We start from the raw sequence: 20,698 nt of genomic DNA on the forward strand, positions 1-20,698 counted from the left end.
AGGGAAGAAAAAAAATCCCAAACAAGCAAACAAAACCCACCACTGCCCAAACATTCAGTTATTTGCACTGAGTTTTTCTTAAAGAAACTCCAGGTACTGAGTTAATTTTTCATTCCAATCAAATTTTAGGAAGTTAGCCGTGATGATGTAGCTGACCTAAATGCTAACGAAATACCATTTGCACTTCTAAATGGAAAGTGAAATAAATAAATTTCCTCTGCAAAACATACTTTAAAGACTACATTTCAAACTGTTGCTATGGTTACAACGCTCTCATGGAAATCTGCTTAAAGATGTTATCCTCCTGCCATCGTGTGTCAATTTGAGGTACTGCTCCAACGAGCTGTCCTTAATATTGAAATGTTGGTCCAGTTTTAAAACTCTGCCATTTCTATCTGTCATTAAGAAATAGATGTTGCAATATAAAAACCATTTTCTAAGCAAGTTCAGTTATTAATACAGTCTCATGCTGAATGAGAATAATCAATAAATGTATATAGAAATGAGATGCACTGACTGTTTTTGTTAGTTTTGAGGCAGTGCTCTATAGTACCAGATAGCTTGGGATACCATCAAATAAGGTGATGATGCTTGGTGCATTACCATTTTACTTGAAAATAAATGAGTAATTACTGTATTCCTGTACGTTCCTCCCCTGTCTCTGTCTCATTCAATTCCAGGCTGTGTAGAAAATCACCCCTCCCTATTACTACACTAAACCAGGTATAACAGTTAGTTATGCCGTATAAGATTACCCAGCCTCAGCAAGCTAAGGGCACAAGGTGGGAAAAGGGGAGAAAGCTGCTTTTGGACCATGTAGGCTACAGAAACCAAAATCTCCTTCAGTGTTTGAGTGCATAAACCAGCCAACTGCCAGCTCTCACCGGAGCCTGTGCAGCCACCAGCAGCCCTCACTGCCCTTTCCTTGAATCCCCATAAATCAGCACATCTTTTTCCCTCTTTGTACTTCTAAGCAGCCAGAGGACCAATCTGTCTACAGCAACCACCACTCAGCTTGAATTCCAGCCACTATGTTGGAACACAGAGCAACGGACAAATCATTCAGAAACATCCCTGTTCCAGGTGAGATGGGCTGTCGCTGTGAGCCATCCATGTTATCCAATGAGATAACTCACAAAAGGGAATCAGCCTTCAGAGCAGAGTGGTTTACCACTGGGGCAACAGAGTTTTCAATCTGCTGCCATCCCCTTACTGCAGTGCTTGTGTTCTCCTGGTGGCACCCAACCCCTTTGCAACCTCTCCCAACAAAGTTTTCTCACAAAACTGCTTGGGACTCCATTTATAACAGATTATATCACAGTTTCCAAAGCTGTTCCCTTTCCTCATTTAATCTTCTACTCTATTTCCTGTTGTGATCAGAAATGAGATTAAAGACTGTCACGAATGATGGAGCTGTCAGAGACGATCAGCCCAGCCTTCTCCCTCTCTGTGACAAAGTGATGGATTTTGGTGTCTCTGCTCCGACACTAAAGATACAATTTCTGCAAACCATTGTTCACATACATACTGCTATTGATTGCAGCAGAAGTGAATTCCACAGGTTTTCAGGGTGCCCTCCTTTGGCTGTGTGTGTGCTGTTGCCATTGCTCAGCTGTTCAAGCAGCTGATGAGGAATGAAAGCAAGTCAACTTACAGGGCAAACATCAAGGCACTGCTGCACGACCTGCATAACCCTGGAACTGTATCAAACATACATAATTAACCTGGCAGTGCTTCTTGTTCCAGGTTATTACGTTTGCAAGCTGCTTCTATCTCCTCCTGCCCCGCTGCCATCTTCCAGCAGAGGCCTCCCTCAGTGATGAATGTTTCTGCTGCCTTCCAGCACAGAAGGGCTTTTTCCTACCATTAGAAATAAGCAAAAAAGGGAAGGTTTCATGTATTTGTGATGTGTTGTACAATAGACTAATTGGATATAATGCTACAGGCAAAATAGGACTTTAGGACAGACAAAAGGGAGAAATGCAGCCCTGCACTCATATTCTGGGCAGCCCCACAGGCTCATGCTGCTCATGGGACCGGCACAGACCAGGTGAGCAACCGCCTCCTGCCTCCTGCAGTCAATTTTGGTAAAGAATTGGTGCTAAACCAAAAGTGCCTCAGTGGGCTGTTACACAACCAGCCAATACCGTAACACAGACATAAGCTGAATCTATAAATCTGAGCGATGACTCCATTGGCCAATAATGGGGTGGGTGGTAAAGAGAGAACTTTGTCAGCTTTGAAAAATAGTGCTGGTAGAGATCTCAAGAGGTCATTTGGACTACAAAATGGCCAAAGCAGGATCACTGCCTGGATACAGGCTTTAGATGACATCCACATCATCAGTTGTTTGTCAAGCTTGTTCTAAATAGAGTTTACTAGCCATGGGGACTACGCATCACCCCTTAAACAGCGCCTCACAGTTCTTACTTTATTATTTACAAGAACTATTTCATACTGTCTAAAAAAATCTCTGTAAGTTAGTGGGTTGTTTATTCTTTCACTGCATTCTGCTTTGGTGTATCACCATTTAATTCTTAAAGTGTGAAGTGTTTCTCCTTATTTGAAGGCATTTTAACAGCCCATTTCTATTCTTACCAATTTCCGACCAAATTCACTGAATTTAGCATAACGATTGAGAGTGGAGACCCTTACATAGTGCAGTGCCTCTGCTGGAGAAATCATTACATGTCTTTTCCTTCTTTGACCTGTAGAAATCCCCTAAACATCTCCTAAGCACTCTCCCAGCTCACAGACAACTTCTCCAACCCTAAATGTTCAAGCTCTACCAGAGAGCTCAGCAGCATCACGAGTAATTTTGTTCTATCTTTACCAATATATCTTTACTGTGGCAACTCTGAAATACTGCCAAACTTCAGCTGGATGAAAAACATCCAGGTATTTGGATTTTCTCATGAATATTAACACAGAGAAAAAGTCACCTGAAGATTCAGAATTTGAGCTGAAATGTTAAACTACTTTTTCATATGCAGTCAGTGCCTCTCTGGAATACACATTAACATTCCTTGGTTATGGAAGATGGCAAAATAGTTTTATTTTGATTAATACTTTACTCCAGAGATATGCCATTCTGTGAGATAACGTACATAAACTTCACTTAAATCAACTTCACAGTTTCTCCCCGCAGCTAAAATTCAACCAAAGAAAACCAAACAGCCATAGTTCTGTGGCAAAATAGTGACATTTTCCAATACAATGACCAAGGAAAAAAAAACACTTCGATTTCTGTAATTTTTATTTTTAATACTGCTTAATTCACTATTTCTCTGCAGTTGACTGAGCAATAGTACCCTCACCTTTTGACCCATTCTCTAGCTGCTATTTGAATTTCTGCTGATTCTCTGCTATTTTCCTCTCTGCCATAGTAGGAAGCTTGACGTCCTTTGTTGCTGGTATCAAATTAGAATATCCTTTTGTTGTCACCCTTGCCAGAATGTTGCATGCTGACTGCTGCTCTCTGTTGTTTCAGTCCTCTCAGTAATTTGCATTGCTTTAATTTGCTAAACTAGAAAGCATTAATTTGGCTTTTCAATGGCTCTCTTTTGTTATTTGTTGTTATCTGTTAATTAACTCTGTTTATGGCTTTACAGCAGGCTCTTCCTCAGATTGGTTAACAGGAAACTTTTGTTCCTTTAAAGGAGCAGAGGAACTGCCTTCATTTAATTGAGGTAAGTGCTGGAGAAGACCTGTCAGACCACCAAATGAATCACTTGTTAAGTACGGGACTATTGCCTTTATTTCTGCTCCAGCTGTCAGAAACCTGAACACCAGGAAGCAATTGTTTTTGATTGCAGATTTGGCATTTATCTGTTGCCGTGACCTGGGCATTTTGAGCAATGTACTGAGCATAGTGGCTTTGCAGCCGGAAACCAAACACCCATCTACCAACCTACCTACCAACCTGTGTACCTACCTATGTACCTACTGAACAACTGATCAACCAACAGACCAACCAATGGACCAGTGGACCAACCTACCAACCTACCTAAACGGAGCCAGTGAGCAATATGCTTCTTGGATGAGCTTCACCAACAGTCAAATATCTCCACAAATGCACTTTTTGGGGTAAAAAAGTAGTATTGTGAAAGCAGAGCAGTAAAGGTAATCTTACAGCACTTCATACTTTCTGCATTAATTGTTTTCTATTACCTGTTTTAAGTAGTTTGGGGTGAGCTTTTGAGAAGCAAAGTTGTGTCAGATGTCCACAAACTGCAGAGAGAAGTCTTCTTAGTGGCAAGGTGATTGCTCCCTGCAACTATAGAGCATGTATACAGGAAGTTGTATCTGCATTGAAGAAGAAATGAGAATGTATATTTGAATGAACATTCGGATATTCAAATATATATTCATTTTCACTGAAAGTAAAGCAATTTTAGAGGAAAACAGAGATTCCTTTGCTGCCTACAAATGGCAGATGAGCAATAGAAAACTACAGAATAGCTATTTTGGTTTAATATTAGTCAGGCACTCTACAAAGTAAACCTAACCTACCATTACACATACAGTCCAGGTTCAGTAACAAGCCTCAGTGGCAATGCTCAGAAAGTCTCAGGAGTCGGGCAAGCAGGAAACTCAGAGACCATTAACCAAAAACATCTCATTTAATCATTACCCTATGTATTTTTCATGTTATGATCCTTCCTTTTATTTCATCCACCTGTTTTACCCTCCCTCAAACCCAGACCACACAGCTTATGGCCAGCCCCATTCCATCTCTATCTGGCACATCAAGGCTCTGTCTGAAGCCAGCTGCCATACCATTAGGAAACCATTGATATAAATACAGCATATGTACAAAGCACACCCATATCAGAGACAGACAGCAGTCAAAAACAAGATTTTAAACATCTACATACCTGCAAGAATTTAGAGAAGCCAGCACCTCCAATTTACTCATATATTTTCTTTCCCTGGAAGATGAGGTAGTGTACTCACAAATAACTCAAGAGCAAAAACACTGCCACAGATAAAGTGCAAAAGCCCTCATGAGCATTAAGAAAATACAAAGAGAAATACTGATTTTGTGAAAACAGTTTCCCAGTCAGTCTTCAAGTTCACTCTTCAGCCGCTACAAGAGTAGGTTCTCCTTTTGATGGGATTATTTCTATTATAGTGACTGACTTAAAGAACAATTTATCAGAACTATAATATGCAGAGATGTACTCAGTTATATAACTCAGTGTTATTGTACACTATCCTTTGTAGTGTTAATGGGTTTTTGGCATTCTATTTTCATTGTCAAGTCACTCAATTGAGTGACAGCCCCAGCACTCATTTACAGAGTGACTAAGTTACGTAGCAGTATCTATCGGGATGCACAGTCATATCTAGTGACAGCTGCATGGAGAGTTTCTGTAAGTTGAATGCAATTAGTGAATAGAAATATAGACAACATTTGTGTAGTAATGTTACAGTATCCATGTGGCTTGTAATGAGCCATTTTTTTTACTGATCATAGTCATTAGGGCAGAAGCTCCAGTGGGTGCCATGGCATTGCTGCTGTCAGCTGGTGATTCCCATCCTCAGGCTGCTCCTGGAGGGCACTTCACACAAGCACATCTGCCCTGTTTCCACGCAGGAAATCCTTCCAAACAGATCTGTTTCAACACTAATGCCTCCATGATAAGCTGTGCAAAGCTTTGCTGAGTATCTTAAGTCTGTTTGGGCCTTTCTGAGTGGTGATGGCCAGGATGCACTGCACAGGTGATGAGAAGGGTGTGCTGTGCCTGAGATCTGCACCCCACAGACACAGGACCCACAGGGCATTCCTGAAAGACAAGCGATAGCACTGCCCTCTGTGTGCTTACAGAAGAGAAATTCCTCCCTCCCCCCCTCTACAACCTGGAACCAAGGTTTTGAGAGCACCTTCATGCTTTTTTTGTTTTACGTGTCTTAAAAGCCTGAAGAAGTGGTGATGAAAATCTTATCCAAGGTGTTTACTGACCATAAAAAACAGACCAAGGACAGAACACAGTGGAACAAATAAACCTTGTGGTTGTGAAATATGACTCATGAGGGTGGTTAAAGAGAGAGAGAGCAAAACACATTAATCTTAACATGCAGAGTTTGATTCTGTTCTCTCAATTTCTCTCACAAATGTCCAGGTCCCACGTTATCAACTGCACCTGTATAACAACAGCAGCTGAACTGCAGAGGCTGGGCAGAGAATTTAACGTTATTCCTCAGAAAGTCTGCCACTTCATTTCCAATGGCAAATGTAAGGTAAGATTTTCTCCCCCAAGAAGTAATTTAATTTGTTATGAAGAGAAGCTCGTAGAGCTACCTGTAAAAGCATATCCTTGCTCCATTTCTCTGATGGATGCTGTCCACGCAGTCAACAAAAACATCATGGGAATTCCATAGCAACTCGACAGGAAATGCAAAATGAATTGCATTTTGGATTAGGAAGAAACATCTCAGAAGAAGCATGTGGGACTCTGGAGAAAAAAATAAATCAGGTAACAGTTCCTAGAAAACAGCAAAACTTGCAAGTAAAATAATAGTATTCTGGAAGATGAAAGAAGGACCAGACTTCTTGTGGGAATGAGAGGAACATTTTTTTAAATCAAAAATAATCGAAGCATTAAAGAAATGAGGAATCATTAATAGAGAACTCGAAAGTACACATGGAAAAAAAAAAAAATTAGAGGTCACCTAGTCTATTTTGCTGACACTTCAGTACTTCAAACTGGCTCCTGGTTTTCAGCAGAGGAACTGCCTTTGACATGAATTTGTAAGACTTTCTCTATTACAGATATTCATGAAACACGTGAATAGAATCAAAGAGATGTCCTAAAATGAACACTTAATTCCAGGTGAGATTTTGCTTATTATAGAATACGTGCATAGGCAAGTCAGATTGAATGCAGCACTTAAAAAGCAAGTTGTACTCCAATTTTCCAGTGGTACCCAGTACCAGGACAAGAGGCTGTGGTACAAACTGGAGCACAGGGGATCTCTCTGAGCACCAGGCAGCACTGTTGTGCTGTGCGGTGCCAAAGCACTGGCACAGATTGCCAGAAGCTGTGTGATCTCCTCCTTGGAGACCTTCAGAAGGTGCCTGGCCATGGGCCTGGGGCCCCTGCTCTGGGTGTCCCTGCTGGAGCAGATGGCCCAGAGGATTTCCATGACATTATTGTACTAATTACTGCCAGTTTGTGTGGTCCAACACAGACCGCTAGCACTGCACAGTGACCTCCAGGGTCTCATTTTTGTTGATTCCAAGGGTGAAGAAACATGTTTATCAAAATTCACTTTCCATTTTTTGTTTATTTCTTTGAGCTAACAACAGATAACTCTACCTGTAAAATGGAAGAACACAATTCGTAGAACTGTCAGCTAGGTATTGCTCCAGCACATTTCTCTAACATCAGTGTTAAGTGCCATGCATTGTAAATGTTCTTCCTCAATTCACTGAACTGTGAAAACGGTTTGAAAGCAAACCTTGAAATTTTGCTTACGTAACCTTCCTCCTTATAATTGAATTTGCCATCTCTTTCTGAGAACAACAATTGTACATTGAAGTTCTGAAACAAAGGCAAGTACAGAAGAAAAAAACAAAAACAATGACAAAATAATTCTTATTGACAGCTTCCTGTACATCTTAATTCTCTCAATTCATTTTAGATTTATTTTTCCACTTTTTAGGTATTAATATTTGGAAAATAATTTTAACTCCACAGAGCGTATATCTAACGCACATAATCCTCAAATATGCAGCTATTCTGTGAGAAGAGATATCAGTGGGTGGTATCAAGTGTGACTTTGCCCATATGTATGTTCATGCATCAGAAAAGAGAATGTAGCTACACAGACACCTGCATAAACATAAGTCAGTGGAGATGTGTAATTTTAAAAAGTGCTCACAATCTTAAGAGAAAAATATTCTTCTGTTTTGCTTGTTATTTTCTACTCTTTAATGAAATAGTGCATTCCAGAAATCAGTATTTGGCTGTGATCTTGCAAACACTTGCATTGTGTTGTAATAATCCTTGTGGGTCCGGTCCAGCCTTGGATATTCTATGCCTCTATGAGACCGTGTTTAATTCTGTGTGGGTGATTTGTCCCATTAGTTTGTTAATTTAGTTCCATGTATGAAATCTCACAGTAGGAAATTTGTCTTGCCAATTGTTCATCTCAGTATTCTTTCAGGCCTTGATACTCAGATGGGATAAAACCAAACACAAAGTCAGCACAGTCCCACTGGAGTTGGAGAAAGAAAAGTCTGCTTTCCTGTGTAAAAACTGGAGTATAACTCATTCCTATTTTAGACACCCCCAAAGGCTTATTCCAGATTATGAAATAAGAAGCTACCGAGTCCCACGTCTCCCTGTATGTCTTAAATTGACCCATATTCCACAAACCCTGAGGAAAATGAGTAACGCTTGCGCCTGAAGAGTTCTCTTTCAGACTGGAGCTACTTTAACAGGTTGTACAGCCTTTAGTTTAAATAGATTGTACCGGAACGATCAGATAACAATACATCTGTACCAACATCCTGATACCAGGAGTGCCAGGAGGCAATGAGCTGGAACAATGTTTTTCATTCTACAACATCCAGAAACTATTTAAAAAGAAGCATGACCTTTAATTATGAGAAAACAAATTAGGCTTAAATGTACTACACTGAAGTCCAAATATTTTCAGCCTGAAAATCAAAAAACCAAAAATCAATGGACCCATCTACTCTGAAAATATGCAGGAAAAAAAATCCATTATAGGTTCAGAGTTTGAGAGAAACAACAGATCTCTGAATCACTACTTGAAAGAAGTTCATGTTTTGACCTAGATCTGACTATGAAAGTTGAACCAGTGTCTATGTACGATTTTTTTTTTCTCTTAACTTGTCTGACTTACCTTGATACAAATGCATCTTGCTTTGTCATTGAGCTGCCTAATCCCTCCCAGTCTGTGTAAATCTATTGTGATTTCCTCTCGAGCCTTCATGATTTAGACTCCCAGAGGATTATTATAAAAGATAATAAAAGAAGCTGTCACATTCCTTATTTGTTCCCTGGATGACAACATTGGGGCACTGAGAAGACCGCAACGCCAGATTTCACTGTTCCATAAAAAGAGATAAAAAATAAATAAATCAAACAAGTTTCATGTTTTCTTTTTCCCCTGTGTTGTCAAGAATTTATGGAGTCCATTACAAGCACACAAACTTTTACATACAGAGAATATAAAGAAATATCATGTTGCAATAATGATCAGAGCTCCTTCATCCTCATCCATCCACATACTTACAGGTACTTTGGCTCCCGACTCAAAAAAAATTGAGGCAGATGTAGGAAACTTGATAGCTTTGATGGTCTGAGCCTTGGGTTCTTACTGCTTTTTATACAAAACAAGCTATTTTCATAAATAGATTTTTTTTAAACAATTTTTTAAAAACAAATACCAAGATGGAAACAGTCTTCAGGTGCAACCCTTCAAAAAACTATTCCTTCTCCCAACCATTTGGCATATCCATACTGAAAAGTACTCATAGATATTTGGACTTGAAAGCCACCGCCAGTTATCAAAAACAAGACAGAAACAGCACTTTGTTTCAGCACTCTGTGCCAAGCTTCTCCATTTTTGACTTTTGTCTTAAGAACACTTCAATGGCTTCAGTGAAATTCATGCTGGCTGGCACATGCAGACAGTGAAGCCGTAGTTGCTGGAGTTTCACAACATTGGAACCGAAGAGACTTAGTGAATGAAAAGAATTACAAAGTCATATCTTGAAGCAAAAGAGCAGGGATAAAAGTTGTCTTCCTAAAGACTGAACTTCAACAAAAGTTAAATCATTTACATGAAGAAAAGGTGAAATGCCTAAAGAGGGAACTGAAGTTCTACAATGAGTTAACTTATTCATGGTTAAGGATTTTGAGGGAGTAAGTGCAATGAATTTGAACTTAAGATCTGATACAGTGGTATTATACACAAAGTTATCTCATGCTTTTAAAAGTAATAAGTAGTGTTGTATACAAAAGCAAGATACTGTAAAGGCTTGGTATTGACTTAACCTACAACAGTTCAAATCAGAAGTGATGAAAGCGACCTTGAAAGAAAAATCAGAGCAGTTTATTTTGTTGACTTCACTGGGAAGGGCTCTCACAGTGCTATCCATAACTTTAGGAAAGGAGTCCAGAGTTAAGATAATAAATAAATAAATAAATTCCAGGCCAAACCAAGGCCTATCATCTTATCAATGAAGATAAATTCTGAGATTAGATTCAATACCACCTTGCTAATGGTCAGAAAAACTGCTGTGGTTAGAATGCAGCCAATAAATCCAACAGTAACTAAGGCTGTATCTGTAGAGGTAAATCAAACAGTTCTAAGAAAAATTCCCAGGCAGCAGAAATAAATTTTCAGTGGTTTCTGAGCCCCTAAGGTTATTTTGACTTGGATCAACAAGGACATTCACAAACAACATAGGGGTACAAATCAGGAGGCAGCTTACATAGTGATTATTCTCTGCAGGCAATTTGGACGCAGGCATCCTTTTCTGGGGGCCGAAAAAGTCCAACAATTGGACATGGGCTATTCTGGGTCAGCTGGTTTCTGTGCGGGAGGATATTCCCAGATATGTTGAGGCGACGAATACTGACATAGTCAGATGTTCCAGGCACTTGAAGCTAGAACTATTACAAGAATGCAAGCTGCAGAGCTTTAAGAGCAGTTGGCAAACACAAGCAGCATACGAACTGATAAATTGTCCATGCAGATGGAGGAGCTCTGAGAGATTCCAGAAAGAGTTTTCTGCTGCAAGAACGACTTCCTTGTGTAACCACACATTTAGCTGCAACTTCTTATTTTGTCACTCCAGCAACTTAAGAACCAGCAGACGAAGACTGCATTGTTGCAAATATAAAGACAAAATGACTAAAAAAGGAATTTAGTTCTTACCATGTTAAGGAAAAGCGTTACAATCCTCTAAGCAAGTGCTTACAAAAGTATAATTTTTGTTAAATAATTATGTTACTATTCTTGCTGCTCTCATTACATCTGAGAGTTTTTGTCCCATGCCTGTTTAACTCTTGGGCAATTTCTGAGTGACTGGAGTCTGAGCACATGAAAGAATTTGTTGCCAAGCTAGCAATGTAGCTGTAGCAGCAAAGTTTCAGGACAGTTTGCTCTGTTAGGGATATTTAGAGTTCAGAGCTTGCAATTTAGAGTTGAGACTAGTTAAACGCAAACAACACAGTGCATTTACTTAGAACATTAAAGAGTTCCTGCTTATGATGATGGCAAAGCCTAATATTTTGGCTCACTGAAGACCTTCATAAGTGCCTCATGAACAGTAAAGACAGGGTTCAGAAATGTAGGTAGAAATTGAGTTGAATCAACATAGATCAAAGAGGGAAAAGGAGCAGTTTTACTTCTAGTTTCGTGTTTGCCCTGGGCAGTCACTAGCTAAGCTCAGAAACTTTAAATCATTGCTTTGATAGTGATTATTGAGCTTATTCTCTTGAAGCTCCAGACAGCAAGGGATGGGACTTGTTGGATCAGATGTGTGTCATGTCTAGCATGCATGAACCAGGTTGCCACAAGCTCCTTCAGCAGTGCTGTAGAGAGCCAGAAGCTTTTTGCTTACAGCAGGGAGAGCTCTGGGATTTCTTCATTCAATCCCGAGGAAGATATTTTCATCTGGTCAGACAAATCGCATCTTAATTTCCATCTGGGAACCCAAACAACTAGAGGCATAAAGGAAGGTGAGCTCAGCCACAGTAGCTGGAGGATCACTGCAGCTAGTGCCTGGAGAAGGCCAATGTATATACATGAGCTCAACTGAGTCACCAGTCAGGTAACAAATGCATGCTTTATGCTAACGAGAAGGAAAGTAAAGATTTGGCAGATCGTGCCTCTGCGCAGATCTGGTTTAATTGGGACTGATCTGAAGGTTCAAACTTGCAGTCACATGAGGCATTTGACTGGTAGATCTATGCTCATGAGGGCTTCAGGATACTCTACCGATCAGTGTGGCAACCTCATGCAGTTTCAAACATTTGGAAAATAAGAAATATTCACATTTCATCAGAAGAAGCTGGAGCAGCTGTTTGTTCCCTTTGTATACCTGTGGCTATTTCAGACAATATCACAATCTGAAAGGCAATGCTGCTATCATTAAAAGTGTATTCTGCTTTACACATGGCTGACATTACTCATTATGTGCTTCTTGTGTCACAGCCAAAATTCCGGATGCTTTAGTTTGCAGAAAGTCAACAAAACATGGAAGCATGAAACTTCAAGTCATCTGAAACACCCAGTGCTTATTAAATCTGCCTGTGGGTTGTCACTTAGGAAGACTGCATTATGCTGTGAGGGAAAACAAGCTCAGGAAGGCAGATGCTTTAACAGCTACTAATTGGAATCTAATTACTCTTTCAATTACCTTTCCTCACCACCCAGTCCCCAAGCCAGCTACTGACAGTCATCAGCTGTCTGCTGGCACCTCATCCAGCACAAGCTGCACTGGGTGTAAAGCCAGACAAGATACTGCTACCCAGCATCAGCAGCATGCCTCAAAGTGCAGCAGGAAGGCAGTGCTGAATATTTCATAGCACACTTAGAAATGGCATCTCATTTTTTTTGGATACAGCTATGTATGCCTGCAGGATTCCAGTGCATAGCTGTAGACCTCCCCCATCCTTCTACTTGTATTCAAGCAATACTTCCACCATCATCCCCTTCTTAATTTCAAACCCTGAGAAGGATTCTTGCACAATGGAGGAATGAAAACTGAACACAGCCCTTACACTCCAGGGAGGTTTTTCTGTATATTCTAAGGAATGGAAATCTCCATCATCACCACGGAGAGCCCTATACAACCCGGTTATGTGTTCCACTATTGCAGACAAGTCTGGAGGTGTCAGGCAGCTGCAGGACCCCTCTGCAGTCTGTCTGTATCAGCCTGCACCACAAGCAAGCTGTGCTGCCACAGCCCCAGCACACACAAAAACTGAAACCATTTCTATTTACAGATAAGAAACAGAGCATGGAGACACTTCCCCCAGACCACAGGGGACTCATCCTCAGATTTCCTGCTCCCCATACAGTGCTGTTGCCACAGGTCAGCCTTTCCTTCCTGCTTTTCTGTTTTTAAACATATCTTAGGTTTGTGGTGACCTGAATTTTGCAAGCTCACCATGCAGTGAGACTGTTTGAGGTGCAGAGAGTATGTCAGCAGGAGAACTTGTATCTGAATGTGGCTTTAATGTGAGAGTCATCACGGGGACAGCACCACTGAGCTGAGATTGCGGCAACAGTGCTGCAGCCCACACTGCTTTCCCTCAACGGCTGCCAGAGGAGACTGCTTTCCTCACTCAGCACAGCACACTGCATCAGTGCATCAGTGGTTTGGCCGAACCCTGCACCAGATCTGCATTCTACAAGCAGAAGCAAAGCAGGATCAGCAGGGCTCCAGGCTGAGCAGCCTTTGAAAGGTTCCCAGTTATAGACAGTGTTGGCTGGTGAACCCATCCCACGTGCAGTTTGGAGGTCTTTGTCCTCTTTAAGAGAAGGGTTGAATTGCATGGACATAGGCTGTTTCATGACACCATGTCTCAGTGCCACACAGCCCTGATCCATATCACTCCTCTTTATATAACACTGGCCTTTCAGTATCTAAAGGGAATTTATAAGAAAAAGGGGGACAGACTCCTCAGCAGGTTCTGCTGTGATAAGACAAACAGAGATGGTATCAAACTTAAAGGGGGGACAATGAGGCACTGGAACAGGCTGCCCACAGAGGTGGTGAAGCCCCATCCCTGGAGACATTCAAGGTCAGCCTAGATGGGGCTCTGAGCAACCTGATGTAACTGTAGGTGTCCCTGTTCATTGCAGGGGAGTTGGACCAGATGGCCTTTAAGGGTCTCTTCCAACTCAAACCATTCTGTGATTCTGTGTGATTCTGAGGTAAAAATAAATCATTAGCAAAAGAGATCAAAGAGAGGAAAAATCTTTTGCTGTGATTCTCTCTGCTTCTTTCATCTGCCACAGCCCACAAGGATTTTATAATCAATAACCATTGGATTTCCTGTGCAAATCCCTGCCTGAGAAGAGGTGGGCAGGAGATTACAGGCTGTGGGACTGAGCTCCCCTCCTGACCGCACCGATCGATCTGGGGCTGTGTGCCATTAATGAGCTGCACTGTTAATCAACACCAGGAAGCTCCTAATAGGACCCAGAGGTGTTTTTATTTATTTGATGGGTTGGTTGTGTTAGTTTTTACTGTTTTTGTTGTTGTTGCTGAACTCCAGAGACATCATTAGCACTATGAGCAAAAATGGGTCAAACTAACAGAAGATGAAGCAGTTTTCTACCCCAAAGCATCCGTCTGAAAGGAAAAAACATGGTCAGCCTTGCATCCGTTCTCTTATTGAGGACAAATGTAGGGTATGCTGCAGATGCCCAGCTCTTTGTCTTTCTGCTGCTGTGAGTGAAAAGCTAGGCTGAAAGCACTGCACAGGCAGAAAGAACTGCAAAAGAGCAGCAGTTCCACAAGGGAGAGGGAAGCAGGCCCTGCTGCCATGGGAGTCTCAGTGATTCCTAATGCCCTGAAATCCCAGCCCATTTCCAGAAATATATGGATAAATAAATAAAAATCTGTAGCAAGTACTGGCCTTGTCAGCACAAGGAGTCCATTCTGAGAGTAGGAACTGGGGGAAGGGAGAAAGTTGGTCGGAATGAGAGCTGCATGAAAGGCTGTCAGTCTGCCCAAAAGAACCTGTGTTCCTACCCAGAAATGTCCCTATATTTTTAGCAAAGCATTTTTTCCTTCACTCTGACCTCAACTACTATACTGTTCCTTGAGAAGTGGATACAAGCATCTGCCTTCTGTAGCTCATGGTGAACGAACATACCTTTTGCTTATTCCTTATGCAGCTTTTCTCCACTTAATATTATTATGATTATTAAAAGGACGGTATTTCAATATTGAAAGGATTGTGTGCTCAGCTCAGATCTTTATTACAGCAAGTCAAAACCCTGAGGTTTTTCCAGAGGTGCTGTTGGGAGCATCACCCCCATACTGAAGGGAGAGGAGGGGCAAAGGGAAAGACAATTGTTCCTATTCTTTTATTCTTTTTGTTTTGAATTTATTTACAGCCTCTGCAGCACTGGCACAGGCTGCCCGAGGAGGTTGTGGATGCCCCATCCCTGGAGCCATCCAAGGCCAGGCTGGATGTGGCTCTGGGCAGCCTGGTCTGGTGGTTGGTGACCCTGCACATAGCAGGGGGGTTGAAACTAGATGATCACTGTGGTCCTTTTCAACCCAGGCCATTCTATGATCTATGATATGATTTTATGTTTTAATCAACGTTCCTGTATCCTAATAGATCTGTCAGACCTAAACTCCTTGAACATGTGGAGAACACATGGAAAATGAAGGGGTTTGGATTGGCAGAACCAAGAGAGAATGCAGATACAGTGGAGGAATTATCTCTCACGCCATGATTTTGTATACTTAATACACTAATTTTTTACCTAAGGATATTTGAAGCCTTTAAATGCAAGCTAGAGCTATCATGCGTTTATATATGACTATATTGATGAAGTAATCTTAAACGTATATTATTCAATTTTACTTAAGTCATAAAATACAACTGGTTTTACTTTTATCTGCTGTGTTTCCATTACAATGAGATCACCAAACTAGTTGGGCACCATCAGTATTTTAATTACTAAATCCCCAAACTGTTAAATATACACCAGAGGACACAAATCCAAACCTAACACAGAATTCTTGAAATCCACGTGAAGTTAATATTGTAAGAATACTGACACAAGATAATAAAGCATACTACTGTCTCACTGCAAAATTTCAGCCTTTCTAAATAGCAGTTGAAGTCTGATGTTTCATGCTGCAGTCTGCTGCAAAGAATGATACCCACATGAAATAAAACTTTATTCCAAGACAACCTTTGCTAGCTAATGGTATTGCTTTCAACAGCGAGTGCTTCCACCCTTGTTGTGAATCAGAGTAATGTGCTGAAGGGTGGGTAAAACCAGGGTGCTGCCAAATACAATTGCAAAGCCTGATTTAGCAGTATTTCTTCCTGATGTTCTTCCCCTCACAGACGGCATCTCAGAGCAGTCCCAGGGCCAGAGTTTCAGGCTGATTTTCTGAGGACAGAATGAATCTCAGAAGAGGTCTATGACTTCCAGGCTGTGCACACAGGCACAGTGTCCGACAGATCCCTTATGCAAAATTGCTTTACAGATTAAAGTTGCACTGCTGCTAAGTTTCCTTGGTCAAATCAAGAAGAAATGTACTTTGAAATCCAAAATGCCTGCGTGCCTGAGATCACAAGGCTGTTAGCCTACTTAATCTGCAGCCGTGTATGTGAACAACTCATTTCTTAACCTCTTTGTTCCACCACTCCTCTCTCTTCTTGCATACGGTACAAAGAGTACAAGCAAAATGTGTCAGCCCTACCTTCAAGATCATCTCAGACATATGCTGAGAGATCTCTAGAGCCAAGTGAGACCATATATAGCAAACAGCGCTTCTGCTTTGCATTATGCTACAGCCCACATGATTTGGCTCAGGCAGTTTAAGATGTTCCTGAGGAGCAGATCTGGTTCACAGTCCAGTGTTTCAATACAAGGAAAGGATGTTTGACATCCATTGCTTGTGACTGATGTTAAATTAAATATAATATAAATTAAATATTTTCAGCTGGTTCTGCAGTTTGCATTTGAATGACGTCCAGGTACATCAGGGTTTGGCAAAATTCCAAGGAAGGTCTATCAAATTTTAATTTTCCTTTCCCAGTCTAGTGGTGAGCGTGCCTGCGGCAACCAAGCAAAACACAGTCCTTCTCAAAGAGACATGGACTCTTTTATCACAGCATCTTGATTCAGCATGAGCAAAGATTCCTGAGTCTCTTCAAGTCCAGAAATCGGTGAGAATCAGAAGCTGCTGTTCTGCAGAAGATGCCATAACACTCCTACCAGACTCTCTTGTGCCTCACTGTGATAGAGGAATACAGCAGGTCAGAGACATGGATCCAGCAGGACAAAGACATGGATCACTTCACTGTTTCTGGTGAACATACCCCAGAACCATTCGGTGCTATGAGGCACCGAAGTGCTTTGAAGACCTGTGGCACACAGCTCCTCAATAGGGTAGAAAAAATGACATCTGAGTATCTAACACTGATTATGCATAACAGGACTTCCAGTATCCTTTGAGAAGATTTATTTCATTTATTTTCATTATTATTTAAGTTCAAGACTTCAATATTTTTCCCATTGGGTTGGCAGAACTACTATTGCCCTGCCACTGCTAAACTTCCACTACCTCTAAACAATTTTCTAGATGAAACAGTTGCTGGGACTGCACAAGGCTTCAAATGCCTCACAGCAACTTTGCGCTACCTAAAATATATATTTGCAAATTTTTAGACATTTGCATTAACTGTATAAATACTGTAGAAACTGTTAAAAGCATGCTGATCTGAAAAGCTAATATTCTGATATTACTTGCACTAGATATTATTTTAAACTGATGTTGCTTTTAAAAAGAACATCTCAATAAATTCAGTGAAATTTACAAGAAAATTTAGAAATGAAAGAATATGATACAGTTACTTAATTTAAGCAACTTGAAAATTCAAGGTTTGGGGGCACGTCTGAAGACTTACACCATAAAATGGCAAAAATGTATATTCAGCAGCAGCATAAAAAACCAAATGAGTCTGGGATGTCACTTGGGATTTTGCTTTCCTCTTTGTTCTCTAGCTGTAACTCAGCCAGGTCAGTGCTGGAGATTCCTTTCTCCTCATCCAAGCTCTTCCACAAATGACTGCTTTGCAATGGAAATAAGTGAACAAAATAAGTAACAAACAAAACTGAGGAATTGTTTCCCTGACTTGCAGGGCTGTGTGCATGAATACAACCTTCTGAGCTTGTGGAGCCAGCCCAGCCACATGTCCCTGTCACAGTACCAGATGCCCACAAGGACGATCCCTATGGCAGCGTCCTCCTTCACTTGCATACCTCCCACCCTGCAGATTGTGAATAGCTGTCTTCAGCTACCCCATGGAGACAAAGAGAATAGAGCCAGGCTTTCCCTGGAGGTGCTCAGAGATAGGAGAGGAAATGGCAAACTGCAACTTAAGAAATCCCAATGCAGCATAAGGAAAAAATCTTTCATCATGAGGGTGGTCTGCACTGAGTGAGGTCAGCCAAGTTTGTGGTTACTCCAGCCCTGAAGATAACTGAGGCCCCAATTGGATGTGGCAATGGGCACCCTGATCAAGCTGGACCTGACCTGTGCAGGGGCTGGGCTGTGTGGCCTCCAGCATTCCTTTCTAATCTTCAGTACTCTACAATGCAATGACCCACGAAGACACTGGATCCTCAGCAGACCAACATGATTTCATTTGAAATAGAAGTTGCCAGCTTAAATATTAGATAAATTAGGTTTTTAGGAGAAAATCCAGCTTTTTGGCAAGTACAATCACACTTTCCATCTGCATAGGGCATCCAAAAATACCTGAAATAATGTAAATATCATTAAGGCTGATGATATTCATCAGAAAGCACAGGTGTACTCCCCGTAGCAGAACCAACCTTCTGTTATTCAAGATCCAATCTGATAAGAGGCATAGAGAAGAGGAAACTTCAACTACCCATGTGCCTGATCCCAAGGCATAGAACTGGCCAACATGCAGTCAGCATGGAGTGCAGGAAGCCAGGTAGCTTCTGTACTGCAGACAGTCCCAAAAAATAGAATCCTCCCAAGACTTTTCCCTGAGAGAATATAAATCATATCATATAAAACTAGCTATACATCAACTACATGGCTATCTTTCCTTTACTGCTTATCAGAGTGGGTATAGTGAAGAAAAGTAGAAAATCTGTACTAAACGTACCTGCCACTCATAAAAGGAAATTCCTGTCTTGCTCCTGGGTTAATATTCAGTAATCTTTATGAGTCGGCATTTTCTGCATTTCAGTGCAATTTCAGGCCTTCTTAAGATTAACTTGTTAATACATTCTTCTGTAACTCTCTCCTTTTTCTGCTAGGCTTTTAACAAGCGAAAAGTGTTGTGTTTTTTTTTTTAAATACATTTAATCTATTCTCAGAGGAATGACTCATTGAAAAGGGGCGAATAACCTTGTCTAATTATAGCAGCCAGGATTTTACCTCCTGGTAAGCATACTAATACTCTTTCACTAATTGCAACTTTTCCCCTCCTCCTTTAAGTTTTCAATTCCAGTTCTCAAATTGCTTCTTTATGGAAAGATTTTGAGAACTCATTACCACAAGACTGGTTTCCCCAGTGTGAACGTTGGGAGCTTTGGGGAACTCAGCTCTCTTCCTCCAGACTGTGCCATTTTCCCACCTCACAGCTTGCTTGAAAGAAACAGTTCTACCACCATAACCACCTTCTCTAGGGATCCACAATTTGCAAGGAGAGGCATCTTTCATTAGGCTAGCAGATGTGGCTGGAAAAAAGACAGATTCCTCAGCTTGAAGAATTCAGCCATACACAAAAAAGACCCATACAAGCATTGAGCCTTCTGTTGGTTTGGCAGCAAACTCACTGATAACCATACAGCATCTGGTAAACTACTGCAATGAGGTGTGGGGGTGCCCCTCTCAGGAGGGGGACAATCAATCCAATGAAACATAGTTCAGCTCACTATCCCAAAACACCAAATAACTGCAGCCTCACCAAAACCAGTGCCAGACAAACACATCATGTTGAAGCTGCACAAAACACAGCAGTTCCCCTGGTTAAGTACTACCTTCTGCGATGTTGGAGCTCCATGTGTGAGCATCGTTCCCATAGACCTCAAACTCTAAAACTCAGTGCAACATTAAGATGCCTGGAAGTCAGTGATCCAATACAATTCACAGCACAAACTGTAAGTGCAAGTACCCTCATGGTTACCACAGAACTACACCCCAGAAAGATCCGCAGAGGGGGAGCACACATCTTGTACTTCAGTTTACATCTGTGGGAGAATATAGGGGATCTTCACTTCCTGACAGAACAGAAAGGAATTTATAATTTCTGTGGAAAGTAAGTTGGAAATAGGTTGTGTGGTTTGCGTGCTTTGTGGGTTTTTTGTTTGATTGTTTTGTCTGTTTTAAAGCAACCTCTGGTTTCTCCCGGTGTTTCTGGATGGAGGAAAAGGAAGCAGCAAGCTCAAAGCTTTCCCTCCACCAGCTCTTGAGCAATGCTTTAAAAAGGAAGCCAGGCAAATCACCTACCATAGACTTCTGCTAAGATATCCAAAGAGCAGCAACAAACGTTTCTCTGCCCTTCGGACAAGAACTATCTATTGCTGCTGGCTTGGGTTTTGCTAGTCGAGATGGTAAGACAGATGTTTGTATCAGAGGTATGCAGTCAGCAGCTCTCCAGAAGCCAACATGCTGAGGCCATCAAACTGCTTTAGAGATGCTGTTTCCAGTAGCTATGACAGACATCTGAGAGTCATACTATGCCAAGGATCCAAACAATCCTCACTATATTCCCATCATTGTCATTTCAGCATTATTTGCTTCTAGTTGTAAGCCCCCACCCCTTTACCACTTGCGCATCTCATCTGGCGCTAAAGGAAATTGCTACTCCCTCTCAGAAATCAGAGTCAAAAAGAATTCATTAGTCTGCTCCCTCACCACCCACCATTTCTCACATTTAATGGAGAACACTTGCAATCAAATTTC

At 41.2% G+C, this 20,698-nt stretch overlaps 2 long non-coding RNA genes across 2 annotated transcripts; one reads left to right on the forward strand and one right to left on the reverse strand.

The window, feature by feature from the left end:
* Positions 1 to 2,980: 2,980 nt before the first annotated feature.
* LOC104910402 lies at positions 2,981 to 6,444 on the forward strand. Its single transcript, XR_004159298.1, has 4 exons — positions 2,981 to 3,689; positions 3,816 to 4,122; positions 6,126 to 6,243; positions 6,356 to 6,444. It is a non-coding gene; the product is annotated as an uncharacterized LOC104910402 (long non-coding RNA).
* Positions 4,176 to 19,188, reverse strand: LOC104910401. Its single transcript, XR_793033.3, has 4 exons — positions 18,894 to 19,188; positions 6,305 to 6,458; positions 4,878 to 4,931; positions 4,176 to 4,305 (listed from the first exon to the last, which is right to left on the reverse strand). It is a non-coding gene; the product is annotated as an uncharacterized LOC104910401 (long non-coding RNA).
* Positions 19,189 to 20,698: the final 1,510 nt, after the last annotated feature.

This window comes from Meleagris gallopavo, chromosome 3 (genome assembly GCF_000146605.3).
Source record: "Meleagris gallopavo isolate NT-WF06-2002-E0010 breed Aviagen turkey brand Nicholas breeding stock chromosome 3, Turkey_5.1, whole genome shotgun sequence".
Taxonomy (NCBI): Eukaryota; Metazoa; Chordata; class Aves; order Galliformes; family Phasianidae; genus Meleagris; species Meleagris gallopavo.